Raw genomic sequence first — 17841 nt, 5'->3', positions numbered from 1 at the left:
ATAGGCCTCAAGGGTCAGGATTACCATGCCTTGGTAGAACCAGTGTATTCAGACAGTAGGCCTGGAGTCCTGATAGCCAGAGGGGTAGCGGACGTCCGCAAGGGGAGAGTGCCCGTCCGTGTCCTGAATTGTGGGGAGGAGGAGGCCAAATTGCCCCGGTACGCCACTGTAGCAAAACTGTACACTGTCAGTAACAATACCATTAAAGCAGTGGAACCCTTGATCCCGTCCGACCAGGCGGAAGACAATGGCTCCAAGGGGCAGCCGGAAGACTGGTGCCAAAAATTACATGTAGGCACCGACTCCACCCCCTCGCACCAAAAGCATGGGGTTTACCGGGTGGTACAGGAGTACGAGCGGGTCTTCAGCAAACACCCCCTAGATTTTGGGCAGGTGAAAGGGGTTAAACATCAAATCCCCACGGGTGATCATCATCCCATTAAAGAGAGATACCGCCCTGTACCCCCCGCACAGTATCAGTGTGCCAAGGAAATGTTACGGGAAATGAAGGAGGCTGGGGTTATCAGAGATAGTTGTAGCCCCTGGGCAGCTCCACTAGTGCTCGTAAAGAAAAAAGATGGTACAATGAGAATGTGTGTAGATTACAGGCAAATTAACCGCATTACACATAAAGATGCTTATCCACTGCCCAGAATAGAGGAGTCACTAACAGCCTTAAAGTCAGCTAACTATTTCTCCACCTTGGATCTCACCAGTGGGTATTGGCAGGTTCCCGTGGCAGAGGCGGACAAGGAGAAGACTGCATTCACGACACCAATGGGCCTCTGTGAGTTCAATTGTATGCCATTCGGGCTCTGCAACGCCCCAGGGACATTCCAAAGGTTGATGGAGTGCTGCTTGGGCCACCACAACTTTGAAACCGTGCTGTTGTACCTGGATGACGTAATAGTCTACTCCAAGACTTATGAGGACCACCTGAAGCACTTAGCAGAAGTGTTTGAGTCCTTGTCGAAATATGGCCTGAAGATCAAGCCGTCCAAATGTCACCTCTTGAAGCCAAAGGTACAGTACCTGGGTCATGTGGTCAGCGCAGAAGGTGTGGCACCTGATCCGGAGAAAGTCACTGTAATCAAGGACTGGCCAAGACCCACCACAGTGAAGGAGGTGCGGCAGTTCCTTGGACTGGTGGGCTACTACCGAAGGTTCATTGATGGTTTCACCAAGATAGCAGCGCCCCTTCAAGATCTCCTGGTGGGCCAGCCAAAGCAGGCTAAGAAGCAGAGCCCTCCATTTGAATGGAGCAGCCAACTGGAAACATCCTTTGTCCGGCTGAAAGGGGCTCTCACGGGAGAAGAAATTCTGGCCTACCCTGACTACAGCCAACCGTTTGTACTGTATACAGACGCCAGCAACGTGGGACTGGGAGCAGTTCTGTCCCAGGTACAGGGAGGCAGAGAGAGGGTGGTAGCGTACGCCAGTAGGAAGCTTCGGCCCACAGAAAGGAATCCAGAAAACTACAGTTCCTTCAAGCTGGAGTTCCTCGCTATTGTTTGGGCAGTGACTGAACGCTTCAAGCACTATCTGGCATCGGCCAAGTTCACCATCTTCACGGACAACAATCCGTTGACACACCTGGCAACAGCCAAGTTAGGTGCGATGGAACAGCGATGGATGGCCCGGCTGTCTAACTTTGACTTTACCATCAAGTATCGGGCTGGCAAGAAGAATAACAATGCTGATGCGCTGTCCAGAATGCCTCACTTGCCCGAGTCTGGAGAAGACATGGATGAACTCGAAGAGATAGAGTTACCGGCTTTCCATCACCAAGGTGTGTCCCAGTGTGAGCATGCTGTGGGAGTGAAGCGCTCAAGCCAGCACGGGGTCTCGGTCAACCCCTTACTCCACCATAATTGGGAAGAAACACAGAACGGTGACCCGGCCGTGCGATTGGTCAAGGAGAAGCTAGCGCAAGCTGAGACCCATCTTGGCCCAGACGCTCCAGAGGAAGCCCAGCAGCTGTGGAAGGAGAGGGGACGACTGTTCACCTACCAAGGCAAGCTCTGCAAGAGATATGTCAACTATCGAACAAATGAACTTGTCTGGCAGATAGTGGTTCCGCAGAGAGATGCTCCAATGGTCCTAGCAGCGTATCATGATAACGCAGGACACTTCGGGTGGAAGAAGTTGGAGGCCCTACTCCGTGATCGGTTCTATTGGGTGCACATGAGAAAGATGATCGAGAAGTGGTGCCGAGACTGTGGCCCGTGTAACCTGAGGCGGAAAGACGATGCCAGCCAAAGGTCTCCCTTGCAGCCAATTGTCACAAAGCAGCCCCTGGAGTTGGTGGCCCTGGACCACGTGAAGTTAACACCAAGCCGGTCAGGCTATGTGTACGCCCTCACCATTGTGGACCATTACTCTCGTTTCCTGGTGGTAGTGCCTGTGAAGGACCAGACAGCCAGGACAGCAGCTAGAGCGTTCCAGGCATCCTTTTGCCGACCTCACGGCTATCCGGAAAGGGTACTGACTGATCAGGGTCCTGCATTCGAGGCTGAAGTGTTCCAAGAGTTCTGTAACATGTACGGTTGTAAGAAAATCCGAACCACACCGTACCACCCCCAAACCAATGGACTGTGCGAGAAAATGAACCATGTGGTTATTGATATGCTGAAGACCCTACCGCTGGAGGAAAGGAACCAATGGCCAGAAAAGTTGCCAGATCTGGTAGACCTGTACAACCACATCCCAGTGAATTCGACCAACTGCAGCCCCGCTTACCTGATGCGAGCCAGACCAGGCAAGTTGCCTGTAGACTTTGAGATGGGGACTGTGTCGCCTGAGGCGGTTCAAGAAATAGAGGATTGGGATACAGAACGGCAGCAGCGGTACCGTAAGGTCCAGGAGTGCGTAGAGAGGAGCCTGTCTCAAGCAAGAACGAGACAAGAACAGCATTACAATCAAACAGCCCCAGCAACTCCCTTAGCACCTGGAGAACAAGTCCTCAAGAAGAAGCGGAAGGCGCATAAATTGGATGATCAGTGGGAAAGCGAGCCCTACACCATTATCCCCTCCAACTTTGACAATAGTAAGGTATGCCTCATAAGCAAAGATGAAGGCAAGACCTATCAAGCAATTTCCCGAGACCGCCTGAAAGCGTGCCCTGAACGGTGCAGAATCCAAAGAGAAATGGAAGGAGTACAAGGAAGTCCCCAAAGTCAAGAGAAAGAAGGGGAGATGATTCAAACCATCCTTGGAAAGTTCCCCAAAACTTGGACCCGAATAAACAATGCCATAGTGGTACCAGTTTTGACGTTTCCGCAGTTGGTCGAGCCAGAAACGGAAAAGGTTCCGGATCCACCTAAAGAATCGTCCGCTCCAGCACGAGATGACACGCCAGCAGTGGAACAGGAGGATCAACCCCCTGTCAGTGGTGAACCTGTCATACCCTTGGCGACTCTTAGATCACAAAGGCAACCATCACGCTTACCTATGGGGGTTAGGCCCACCTGTAGTGCTGAGATAGAAGACGCACCACGTAGTCAGGGGCAAACACCAGAGCTACGTAGGTCCCAGCGCAGCACTCGGGGACAACCCCCTCTAAGGTATAGGGAGTCAACTGTATAAGGGAAAGAGTACTTATTAGAGTGTAAATAGTTATGCAAAATGTCTGTCATGTTGTGCACAAAATGTTTTCTTTTTCTTTGATTGCGAAAATGGACAATTGGGCCACTGGACTATGGGTGGCCAACACCTAAATTGTTCATAGTTAGCACCAGTGTGCTCAAACACCCCTGAAGAAAAACCCGTCCGGCGTGCATAGAGTGGGGTCATCAATGCTCTGACGCACGCCCAGAGCCTACGTTGGGGGTTTGATCGCGGCGGGTCCCCCATGGAGCAGTGTAATGGACACCCGGCAGGGAGCCACACTGGACTCTTATAGAAATGTTTAAGATTGTAACGTTAAAGAGAATGTGCCTCTCATATTGGGATGAAATGTATGACATGTTATGTTTTGTTTCTACAGTCCGGGAGTACTGAATTTAACTAAGGGGGAGTGTGGCGCCCTAGGACCTGGTCGCCACAACGGCATTGCCCTCCTGAGGGTTAATGCTGAGCCTGGAGGTAATGGGGAAATCTACTGGCCAGTAAGTTAACATCCACCGCAGTTTCTCCCTCAGGCCAGTAGGGGGAGCTCTGAACCTGAAGTTTCAGGGAGCTTCCTTAAGCCTGACCTGGGGGAGGAGTTAGTTAGTCTGTAGGGAGCAGCAGAAGTGAACAGACACAGAGTGAGCTGTCCTGTGAATCTGGGGCCTAGAGCTGGAGCAGTTTGGCCCAGAGAAGCAGGAGTAGCTGAGAGGCAGCAGAGAGACTCGGACATCGGAGTCTGTGGTTGCCAGGGTATAAAATCCGTCCCTGGTAGCCGAATCCGAAGGGCAGGGGAGCTGCAAGCCCCTGGCCCAGACACATCCAAGGTACAGCTGCAGCATCAGGGCCCGGTGTGGACCCCAGCGGAGAAGCACCAGGGAGTGGGCCTGCGCAGCCACCTACAGAGGGAAGGGACGTGCTATTGGTCCCAGCAGCGAAGAGGGCCATTGCTGGATTCAGAGAAGCAGGGTCCTATCATCACCAAGAAAGGTACAGGAGTAGGCCTCATACTCAGCTGGCCAGAAAGATCACCCCAAGTACCTCCAGGCCGACCGGATCCCCATCACCACCTGTAACGGTCTCCCAGGACTGGACTGTTCCCAGAGTAAAAGAGGAAAAGGTAAAGAGACTGTTGTTTGTGCCTGGTTCTTTCCTCGCCTGTCGGCCCTGCACCGTGTTAGTCACACAGCACCATAGACTTTCACAAGCACCAACTGTGCCCCGGGCATTGCTCCACCTGTGGGGAGCAGTACCATCATAGCTGCCATAATATCATCCCGGAGGCCTCACACAGCAGCGGCGGCTTATTAGCCGCATACCACAGGTGGCGTCACGAACACAACCATTAACAAGCAAGCCACATATTCAACTGACACCCACCAGGGCCACGGAGCCGGGCCCAGCCACCACTGACTACCACCGGACTAGTCCGGCCCGGCACCGGGTGTCCCATAGCCCTGGGGTGGGCGAGTCACACACACACACACACACATCAGATCGCACACTCATATAGACACGTCAGACTCCATATCACTCCTCCCTGTGATCTCTGTGCAGCACGTTGTCCTCCCATGCATCTGAATGACAGAGACACACACACACACACACATCAGATCGCACACTCATATAGACACGTCAGATTCCATATCACTCCTCCCTGTGATCTCTGTGCAGCACGTTGTCCTCCCATGCATCTGAATGACAGAGACACACACACACACACATCAGATCGCACACTCATATAGACACGTCAGATTCCATATCACTCCTCCCTGTGATCTCTGTGCAGCACGTTGTCCTCCCATGCATCTGAATGACACACACACACACACACACACACATCAGATCGCACACTCATATAGACACGTCAGATTCCATATCACTCCTCCCTGTGATCTCTGTGCAGCACGTTGTCCTCCCATGCATCTGAATGACAGAGACACACACACACACACACATCAGATCGCACACTCATATAGACACGCCAGATTCCATATCACTCCTCCCTGTGATCTCTGTGCAGCACGTTGTCCTCCCATGCATCTGAATGACAGACACACACACACACATCAGATCGCACACTCATATAGACACGTCAGATTCCATATCACTCCTCCCTGTGATCTCTGTGCAGCACGTTGTCCTCTCATGCATCTGAATGACAGAGACACACACACACACACACATCAGATCGCACACTCATATAGACACGTCAGATTCCATATCACTCCTCCCTGTGATCACTGTGCAGCACGTTGTCCTCCCATGCATCTGAATGACAGAGACACACACACACACACACATCAGATCGCACACTCATATAGACACGTCAGATTCCATATCACTCCTCCCTGTGATCTCTGTGCAGCACGTTGTCCTCCCATGCATCTGAATGACAGACACACACACACACACATCAGATCGCACACTCATATAGACACGTCAGATTCCATATCACTCCTCCCTGTGATCTCTGTGCAGCACGTTGTCCTCCCATGCATCTGAATGACAGAGACACACACACACACATCAGATCGCACACTCATATAGACACGTCAGATTCCATATCACTCCTCCCTGTGATCTCTGTGCAGCACGTTGTCCTCCCATGCATCTGAATGACAGAGACACACACACACACACACATCAGATCGCACACTCATATAGACACGTCAGATTCCATATCACTCCTCCCTGTGATCTCTGTGCAGCACGTTGTCCTCCCATGCATCTGAATGACAGAGACACACACACACACATCAGATCGCACACTCATATAGACACGTCAGATTCCATATCACTCCTCCCTGTGATCTCTGTGCAGCACGTTGTCCTCCTATGCATCTGAATGACAGAGACACACACACACACATCAGATCGCACACTCATATAGACACGTCAGATTCCATATCACTCCTCCCTGTGATCTCTGTGCAGCACGTTGTCCTCCCATGCATCTGAATGACAGAGACACACACACACACACACATCAGATCGCACACTCATATAGACACGTCAGATTCCATATCACTCCTCCCTGTGATCTCTGTGCAGCACGTTGTCCTCCCATGCATCTGAATGACAGAAACACACACACACACACACATCAGATCGCACACTCATATAGACACGTCAGATTCCATATCACTCCTCCCTGTGATCTCTGTGCAGCACGTTGTCCTCCCATGCATCTGAATGACAGAGACACACACACACACATCAGATCGCACACTCATATAGACACGTCAGATTCCATATCACTCCTCCTTGTGATCTCTGTGCAGCACGTTGTCCTCCCATGCATCTGAATGACAGACACACACACACACACACATCAGATCGCACACTCATATAGACACGTCAGATTCCATATCACTCCTCCCTGTGATCTCTGTGCAGCACGTTGTCCTCCCATGCATCTGAATGACAGAGACACACACACACACATCAGATCGCACACTCATATAGACACGTCAGATTCCATATCACTCCTCCCTGTGATCTCTGTGCAGCACGTTGTCCTCCCATGCATCTGAATGACAGAGACACACACACACACATCAGATCGCACACTCATATAGACACGTCAGATTCCATATCACTCCTCCCTGTGATCTCTGTGCAGCACGTTGTCCTCCCATGCATCTGAATGACAGAGACACACACACACACATCAGATCGCACACTCATATAGACACGTCAGATTCCATATCACTCCTCCCTGTGATCTCTGTGCAGCACGTTGTCCTCCCATGCATCTGAATGACAGAGACACACACACACACACACACATCAGATCGCACACTCATATAGACACGTCAGATTCCATATCACTCCTCACTGTGATCTCTGTGCAGCACGTTGTCCTCCCATGCATCTGAATGACAGAGACACACACACACACATCAGATCGCACACTCATATAGACACGTCAGATTCCATATCACTCCTCCCTGTGATCTCTGTGCAGCACGTTGTCCTCCCATGCATCTGAATGACAGAGACACACACACACACACACACACACATCAGATCGCACACTCATATAGACACGTCAGATTCCATATCACTCCTCCCTGTGATCTCTATGCAGCACGTTGTCCTCCCATGCATGTGAATGACAGAGACACACACACACACACACACATCAGATCGCACACTCATATAGACACGTCAGATTCCATATCACTCCTCCCTGTGATCTCTGTGCAGCACGTTGTCCTCCCATGCATCTGAATGACAGAGACACACACACACACACATCAGATCGCACACTCATATAGACACGTCAGATTCCATATCACTCCTCCCTGTGATCTCTGGGCAGCACGTTGTCCTCCCATGCATCTGAATGACAGAGACACACACACACACACACACACACACATCAGATCGCACACTCATATAGACACGTCAGATTCCATATCACTCCTCCCTGTGATCTCTGTGCAGCACGTTGTCCTCCCATGCATCTGAATGACAGAGACACACACACACACACACATCAGATCGCACACTCATATAGACACGTCAGATTCCATATCACTCCTCCCTGTGATCTCTGTGCAGCACGTTGTCCTCCCTTGCATCTGAATGACAGAGACACACACACACACATCAGATCGCACACTCATATAGACATGTCAGATTCCATATCACTCCTCCCTGTGATCACTGTGCAGCACGTTGTCCTCCCATGCATCTGAATGACAGAGACACACACACACACACACATCAGATCGCACACTCATATAGACACGTCAGATTCCATATCACTCCTCCCTGTGATCTCTGTGCAGCACGTTGTCCTCCCATGCATCTGAATGACAGAGACACACACACACACACACATCAGATCACACACTCATATAGACACGTCAGATTCCATATCACTCCTCCCTGTGATCTCTGTGCAGCACGTTGTCCTCCCATGCATCTGAATGACAGAGACACACACACACACATCAGATCACACACTCATATAGACATGTCAGATTCCATATCCCTCCTCCCTGTGATCTCTGTGCAGCACGTTGTCCTCCCATGCATCTGAATGACAGAGACACACACACACACACACATCAGATCGCACACTCATATAGACATGTCAGATTCCATATCCCTCCTCCCTGTGATCTCTGTGCAGCACGTTGTCCTCCCATGCATCTGAATGACAGAGACACACACACACACACATCAGATCGCACACTCATATAGACACGTCAGATTCCATATCACTCCTCCCTGTGATCACTGTGCAGCACGTTGTCCTCCCATGCATCTGAATGACAGAGACACACACACACACACACATCAGATCGCACACTCATATAGACACGTCAGATTCCATATCACTCCTCCCTGTGATCTCTGTGCAGCACGTTGTCCTCTCATGCATCTGAATGACAGAGACACACACACACACACACACATCAGATCGCACACTCATATAGACACGTCAGATTCCATATCACTCCTCCCTGTGATCTCTGTGCAGCACGTTGTCCTCCCATGCATCTGAATGACAGAGACACACACACACACACATCAGATCGCACACTCATATAGACACGTCAGATTCCATATCACTCCTCCCTGTGATCTCTGTGCAGCACGTTGTCCTCCCTTGCATCTGAATGACAGAGACACACACACACACACATCAGATCGCACACTCATATAGACACGTCAGATTCCATATCACTCCTCCCTGTGATCTCTGTGCAGCACGTTGTCCTCCCATGCATCTGAATGACAGAGACACACACACACACATCAGATCGCACACTCATATAGACACGTCAGATTCCATATCACTCCTCCCTGTGATCTCTGTGCAGCACGTTGTCCTCCCATGCATCTGAATGACAGAGACACACACACACACACACATCAGATCGCACACTCATATAGACACGTCAGATTCCATATCACTCCTCCCTGTGATCTCTGTGCAGCACGTTGTCCTCCCATGCATCTGAATGACAGACACACACACACACATCAGATCGCACACTCATATAGACACGTCAGATTCCATATCCCTCCTCCCTGTGATCTCTGTGCAGCACGTTGTCCTCCCATGCATCTGAATGACAGAGACACACACACACACACACATCAGATCGCACACTCATATAGACACGTCAGATTCCATATCACTCCTCCCTGTGATCTCTGTGCAGCACGTTGTCCTCCCATGCATCTGAATGACAGAGACACACACACACACACACACACACATCAGATCGCACACTCATATAGACACGTCAGATTCCATATCACTCCTCCCTGTGATCTCTGTGCAGCACGTTGTCCTCCCATGCATCTGAATGACAGAGACACACACACACACACATCAGATCGCACACTCATATAGACACGTCAGATTCCATATCACTCCTCCCTGTGATCTCTGTGCAGCACGTTGTCCTCTCATGCATGTGAATGACAGAGACACACACACACACACACACATCAGATCGCACACTCACATAGACACGTCAGATTCCATATCACTCCTCCCTGTGATCTCTGTGCAGCACGTTGTCCTCCCATGCATCTGAATGACAGAGACACACACACACACACACATCAGATCGCACACTCATATAGACACGTCAGATTCCATATCCCTCCTCCCTGTGATCTCTGTGCAGCACGTTGTCCTCCCATGCATCTGAATGACAGAGACACACACACACACATCAGATCGCACACTCATATAGACACGTCAGATTCCATATCACTCCTCCCTGTGATCTCTGTGCAGCACGTTGTCCTCCCTTGCATCTGAATGACAGAGACACACACACACACACATCAGATCGCACACTCATATAGACACGTCAGATTCCATATCCCTCCTCCCTGTGATCTCTGTGCAGCACGTTGTCCTCCCCTGCATCTGAATGACAGAGACACACACACACACACACACATCAGATCGCACACTCATATAGACACGTCAGATTCCATATCACTCCTCCCTGTGATCTCTGTGCAGCACGTTGTCCTCCCATGCATCTGAATGACAGAGACACACACACACACACACACACACATCAGATCGCACACTCATATAGACACGTCAGATTCCATATCACTCCTCCCTGTGATCTCTGTGCAGCACGTTGTCCTCTCATGCATGTGAATGACAGAGACACACACACACACACACACATCAGATCGCACACTCACATAGACACGTCAGATTCCATATCACTCCTCCCTGTGATCTCTGTGCAGCACGTTGTCCTCCCATGCATCTGAATGACAGAGACACACACACACACACACATCAGATCGCACACTCATATAGACACGTCAGATTCCATATCCCTCCTCCCTGTGATCTCTGTGCAGCACGTTGTCCTCCCATGCATCTGAATGACAGAGACACACACACACACATCAGATCGCACACTCATATAGACACGTCAGATTCCATATCACTCCTCCCTGTGATCTCTGTGCAGCACGTTGTCCTCCCTTGCATCTGAATGACAGAGACACACACACACACACATCAGATCGCACACTCATATAGACACGTCAGATTCCATATCCCTCCTCCCTGTGATCTCTGTGCAGCACGTTGTCCTCCCCTGCATCTGAATGACAGAGACACACACACACACACACACATCAGATCGCACACTCATATAGACACGTCAGATTCCATATCACTCCTCCCTGTGATCTCTGTGCAGCACGTTGTCCTCCCATGCATCTGAATGACAGAGACACATGTGTCGCCCTGGGCAAGCCAGGGGACACAGATAACAACACCATTACACCCCCACACTCCAGGTAGGCACACCTGCTAACCAGAAATCCTTGTTGCCTCCCTCCAGGAGTCTGTGATGCACACCAGGGGGTGGGCCAGGCGGTTGGCTCCGCCCACCAAGGAGCTCAGGACTCTGGAGGCAGGAAGTAAACCAGGCAGTTAGCCCCGGGCAGGGGAAGAGTGAAGTCCAGTGAAGGGCTAGAGTAAAACAACAAGAAGTGAAAGTGAAGGAAAGGAAAGTGGAAAAGGAGGAAAGCAAGAAGTGGTGACAGAGCAGAGAGTGTGAAAAGCCTGAGAGCCCAGCTGTGTGTAGGGCTAGAACAGCAAGGTCAGCGACGGCGGTGACTGTCCGGAGTGGGACAGTTCGGAAGTTCCTGGAAGGACCCCGTTGGCTGTGTGCCCGGTGGTCTGGATCAGTGTTCCGAAGGACAGTCAGCACCAGGGCAGGGGCCTCTCGGACCCCGGCAAGGCTAGGAGTCGCCCAATTTGCCGAATCCGTCAGTGACGGGGACGCAGATCCCCCAACAACAAAGTCCCGATTGACGGCAACAGCCCGACCATTAACGGGGAGACACCGCCACCGCCAAGGCACCAGTTTCCCCAGGGCCAGCGCCTGCGGGCAAAGTGTAGAGCTCCTCCGGCCCAGATTGCAGTCGGGGAGCGGGTAACCGGAGGGAATCCACCGATACCACCAGACCACACAGGTGCAAGGAAGAGAGAAGTCACCGCCACCTACCGGGAGTGCAGGTGCAGCCGTCTGTGGGACCGTCCTACCAGCCGTTGGTTTACCGTACAAACTGTGTCCGTGTCAGGCTGAGTGAGTACCATAGTGCCGCAAGGCACAGCGCTGCCCCCGCGTCCCTGCGCCCTCCAGGCCCTACACCTTGCATCTCTTCACCGGGCCCCGGGATCACCAACCCCTACCCACGGAGGGGCAACACAACACCTGGCTGCTCCCATCACCATCCCCGGGACCCCCACGCTGAGCAGCGGTGGTGCCATCACCACAACCGTGGGTGGCGTCACGAACTATAATCCCAACAAACACCCCCTTTTCACTCACGGGCGAGGAGTGTCGCTCGAGACACCCCGGGATCCGGCCCGCAGCTCGAGCCACCAGGAGCAACTGCCGGACCCGAGCAGAAGGGGTGAGCGCGGTGTGCTGACACCCTCCTCCCCGCCCGCGACAACTTGGCGTCACGAACAGGATCTTACCGCTCTGCCGTCAGGTAGAGGTGCGCCTTGTTACCGCCGGAGGTATCCGGCAGAAAAATTTCAGAAGTCGCCATCTTTGGCGCGAAAAGTTCCCGCTCGAGCGTCTTCTCGAGCAGTAGAAGCGCGAAGGCCAAAACCCCGCCCCGAGAGAGGAGGGGCCGGAAAGAGCTAAGGGGGACGCGATGGCGGCTGGCCGCATGTAGCCGCGGCTGTATAGGCAGAGACGCCAGGACTCTGCAGACCGACTGGGTTCCTGGAAAACACAACTGCCGAGATGTCCGCCCCACCTAGTTCTGCAGGGACTACCGAGCCGGTGTCCGGAACAGCGGCATGGCTGAGGGCCTGGGCGGCGGGGATCTGCCGTCGCTACCAGAGTCAGATCGGCGGGCTGATGGAGCAGTGGGCCGCGGAGGTGGAGGCCCTGGTTGCTGTGGCGCGAGTGTATGGAGTGGAGGCCGTGATGGAGGAGCTGGAAAATGACCCACGCCCCTGTGTCCCCGAGGGACCGGTCGCTGCGGCTGAGGGACCCGGTCTACCCCTGGCTCCTGTGTTACCCCCGTCCTGCTCGCTCGCGCGCTGCGCCGCGCCTGGCCCGTCGGATGTGCCTCTCTCTGTGACGGCAGCGGGAGCAGAAGATAGCGACTCCGGGCCTGACACCGATCCTGTGTCAGAGGAAGAGGAGGGAGTCGTTGCCCTGTCTGGCATGGAGGCCACTTATGTTCCCCGAGCTGGGGGCAATGGGTATCGAGCGGCCCTTCCACGCCGTGCTTGCTACGCACTGGAGGGGCTGGTGCCCGTGTCCTTCCACCCCGAACCGGGTGAGGAGGACGAAGACATCGAGTAGGGCAGCGGATGCCCGTTGCACCGTCCCCGTTGGGACCACCATTGTTTGAAAGTTTGTTGAAAGTTTTGAAAAATGAAAAACACTGATTGAACCGAGTTTTCACCTGATTGTCAGCTGTGATTAGCAACCGGCAGGAGCCGGCACCGTTGTCCCCGTGGGGACCGTTTAAAGTTATGCATGAGAACTAGCAATGGACAAGCCCGTGAACTCTGCAGGGCAACCACAAACGTTAGTGGCTTGTAAATATGTTGGGTACCGTTACCGTTTCCGCAGGCCGCCTCCGGAGAGGCAGGTTGGAGGGAGGGCCCTGAACAGAGCAGGCCAGGGCCCAGCCACCAAAGGGACCGGTGGCTACCCTCTGGAGGGCAAGGATAGATCCCGCTCGGGTGACTTGTGCTGGACTGTGGGTCAAGGGGTGCTGCCTGGGTTTTAGGGGCAGCATCAGGGCCAGGTTGCTTGGGTGGGAGAGAGCGGAAACCGTGACCGTACACCGTTGCAACGTTTAAAGTAAATGTGCCTCCCGTCTTGGGAAGAGTTGATTAAAAATGTTATGCATGTTATGTTTAACCCTGTTATCCCCTTTTTACAGAAAAAAATAAAACCGGTGTAGGACGGCAGCCCGCGGACGGTCTGCATTTTGCTAAGGGGGAATGTGTCGCCCTGGGCAAGCCAGGGGACACAGATAACAACACCATTACACCCCCACACTCCAGGTAGGCACACCTGCTAACCAGAAATCCTTGTTGCCTCCCTCCAGGAGTCTGTGATGCACACCAGGGGGTGGGCCAGGCGGTTGGCTCCGCCCACCAAGGAGCTCAGGACTCTGGAGGCAGGAAGTAAACCAGGCAGTTAGCCCCGGGCAGGGGAAGAGTGAAGTCCAGTGAAGGGCTAGAGTAAAACAACAAGAAGTGAAAGTGAAGGAAAGGAAAGTGGAAAAGGAGGAAAGCAAGAAGTGGTGACAGAGCAGAGAGTGTGAAAAGCCTGAGAGCCCAGCTGTGTGTAGGGCTAGAACAGCAAGGTCAGCGACGGCGGTGACTGTCCGGAGTGGGACAGTTCGGAAGTTCCTGGAAGGACCCCGTTGGCTGTGTGCCCGGTGGTCTGGAGCAGTGTTCCGAAGGACAGTCAGCACCAGGGCAGGGGCCTCTCGGACCCCGGCAAGGCTAGGAGTCGCCCAATTTGCCGAATCCGTCAGTGACGGGGACGCAGATCCCCCAACAACAAAGTCCCGATTGACGGCAACAGCCCGACCATTAACGGGGAGACACCGCCACCGCCAAGGCACCAGTTTCCCCAGGGCCAGCGCCTGCGGGCAAAGTGTAGAGCTCCTCCGGCCCAGATTGCAGTCGGGGAGCGGGTAACCGGAGGGAATCCACCGATACCACCAGACCACACAGGTGCAAGGAAGAGAGAAGTCACCGCCACCTACCGGGAGTGCAGGTGCAGCCGTCTGTGGGACCGTCCTACCAGCCGTTGGTTTACCGTACAAACTGTGTCCGTGTCAGGCTGAGTGAGTACCATAGTGCCGCAAGGCACAGCGCTGCCCCCGCGTCCCTGCGCCCTCCAGGCCCTACACCTTGCATCTCTTCACCGGGCCCCGGGATCACCAACCCCTACCCACGGAGGGGCAACACAACACCTGGCTGCTCCCATCACCATCCCCGGGACCCCCACGCTGAGCAGCGGTGGTGCCATCACCACAACCGTGGGTGGCGTCACGAACTATAATCCCAACAAACACCCCCTTTTCACTCACGGGCGAGGAGTGTCGCTCGAGACACCCCGGGATCCGGCCCGCAGCTCGAGCCACCAGGAGCAACTGCCGGACCCGAGCAGAAGGGGTGAGCGCGGTGTGCTGACACCCTCCTCCCTGCCCGCGACACACACACACACACACATCAGATCGCACACTCATATAGACACGTCAGATTCCATATCACTCCTCCCTGTGATCTCTGTGCAGCACGTTGTCCTCCCATGCATCTGAATGACAGACACACACACACACACATCAGATCGCACACTCATATAGACACGTCAGATTCCATATCACTCCTCCCTGTGATCTCTGTGCAGCACGTTGTCCTCCCATGCATCTGAATGACAGACACACACACACACACACATCAGATCGCACACTCATATAGACACGTCAGATTCCATATCCCTCCTCCCTGTGATCTCTGTGCAGCACGTTGTCCTCCCATGCATCTGAATGACAGAGACACACACACACACATCAGATCGCACACTCATATAGACACGTCAGATTCCATATCACTCCTCCCTGTGATCTCTGTGCAGCACGTTGTCCTCCCATGCATCTGAATGACAGAGACACACACACACACACACATCAGATCGCCCACTCATATAGACATGTCAGATTCCATATCACTCCTCCCTGTGATCACTGTGCAGCACGTTGTCCTCCCATGCATCTGAATGACAGAGACACACACACACACACACATCAGATCGCACACTCATATAGACACGTCAGATTCCATATCACTCCTCCCTGTGATCTCTGTGCAGCACGTTGTCCTCCCATGCATCTGAATGACAGAGACACACACACACATCAGATCGCACACTCATATAGACACGTCAGATTCCATATCACTCCTCCCTGTGATCTCTGTGCAGCACGTTGTCCTCCCATGCATCTGAATGACAGAGACACACACACACACACATCAGATCGCACACTCATATAGACACGTCAGATTCCATATCACTCCTCCCTGTGATCTCTGTGCAGCACGTTGTCCTACCATGCATCTGAATGACAGAGACACACACACACATCAGATCGCACACTCATATAGACACGTCAGATTCCATATCACTCCTCCCTGTGATCTCTGTGCAGCACGTTGTCCTCCCATGCATCTGAATGACAGAGACACACACACACACACACATCAGATCGCACACTCATATAGACACGTCAGATTCCATATCACTCCTCCCTGTGATCTCTGTGCAGCACGTTGTCCTCCCATGCATCTGAATGACAGAGACACACACACACACACACACATCAGATCGCACACTCATATAGACACGTCAGATTCCATATCACTCCTCCCTGTGATCTCTGTGCAGCACGTTGTCCTCCCATGCATCTGAATGACAGAGACACACACACACACATCAGATCGCACACTCATATAGACACGTCAGATTCCATATCACTCCTCCCTGTGATCTCTGTGCAGCACGTTGTCCTCCCATGCATCTGAATGACAGAGACACACACACACACACATCAGATCGCACACTCATATAGACACGTCAGATTCCATATCACTCCTCCCTGTGATCTCTGTGCAGCACGTTGTCCTCCCATGCATCTGAATGACAGAGACACACACACACACACACAAAACCAGATTTCACATCATTCCTCCCTGTGATCTCCGGTGGGGCTCCAGGCAGTTGTGCAGGCTGTAAAACCACTGCAATCCATAGCCTTGAAATTTCCCCTACAGCTGACCTTGCAGCTTCCCCAGAGCCAAATATCACTACCGGTCTCCCCTGACCGATTTATTCCGCCATCACACCCTCTGACAACAACAGAGGCTCGAGCTGTCTTCCCCAGAAAAATCCCAAAATCTTCCCACATACTCAACTACCACACTAATGGACCTTCTTCATCCGAAATCAGGCCCACTTAATTTCAACGAGGCCCACACGGCCTAACGGAACCATGCTCCACCCCAAAATTAACACGGCCTCAAAAAACAAAACAACCGCAATCATCGCCCTGTACCCCTTACTGAGGCGAAGATATTGAAGCATTACTTTCGATCCCAAGGTCCCCAACAACACCTCCAACCATAATGCATAGTCTGCTTGCCTCCGCAAACTGTACTACAATGCCCACCGGAAAATTGCAGCCACACCACTGGCCCGGTTGACTCCATATGCAACTATGGGCATCAGGAGACACAACTTTACCAAACACCATGTCCGGGCCTTTCGATCTCAAGGAAAACCTTGTGACACGCAACCCCCTTTGAGCTCTCATATTACACCCCAAGATAAATTAAAACCTTGGCCACATCATAGTATCCGCTCAAAGCCGACCACCGAGGGGCGTACCACTATTTTCCCGTAACGCACAACTGCACCTTCAAACCAAATACCTTCGTGCCGGGAGACCGGAGCACCACGACTCCCTAAGCAAACCCTTACCCAGATGACCATACCTACCACCGGGCCAAGCATTCCTTTTTTTTTTTTTTAAATTGTATATGAATATTAAATAGACTCCACCAGCCCACAGATGCCAGGAGTCCACCCATGCAAAACACCCAATAATACCAGATGGCCCCAAGCTATCCGACTTACACTCTATGCACCACAAGTACCCAATCCTCTA

Source organism: Anomaloglossus baeobatrachus, chromosome 12 (assembly GCF_048569485.1).
Source record: "Anomaloglossus baeobatrachus isolate aAnoBae1 chromosome 12, aAnoBae1.hap1, whole genome shotgun sequence".
Classification (NCBI taxonomy): Eukaryota; Metazoa; Chordata; class Amphibia; order Anura; family Aromobatidae; genus Anomaloglossus; species Anomaloglossus baeobatrachus.
This window is presented reverse-complemented; position numbering follows the sequence as displayed.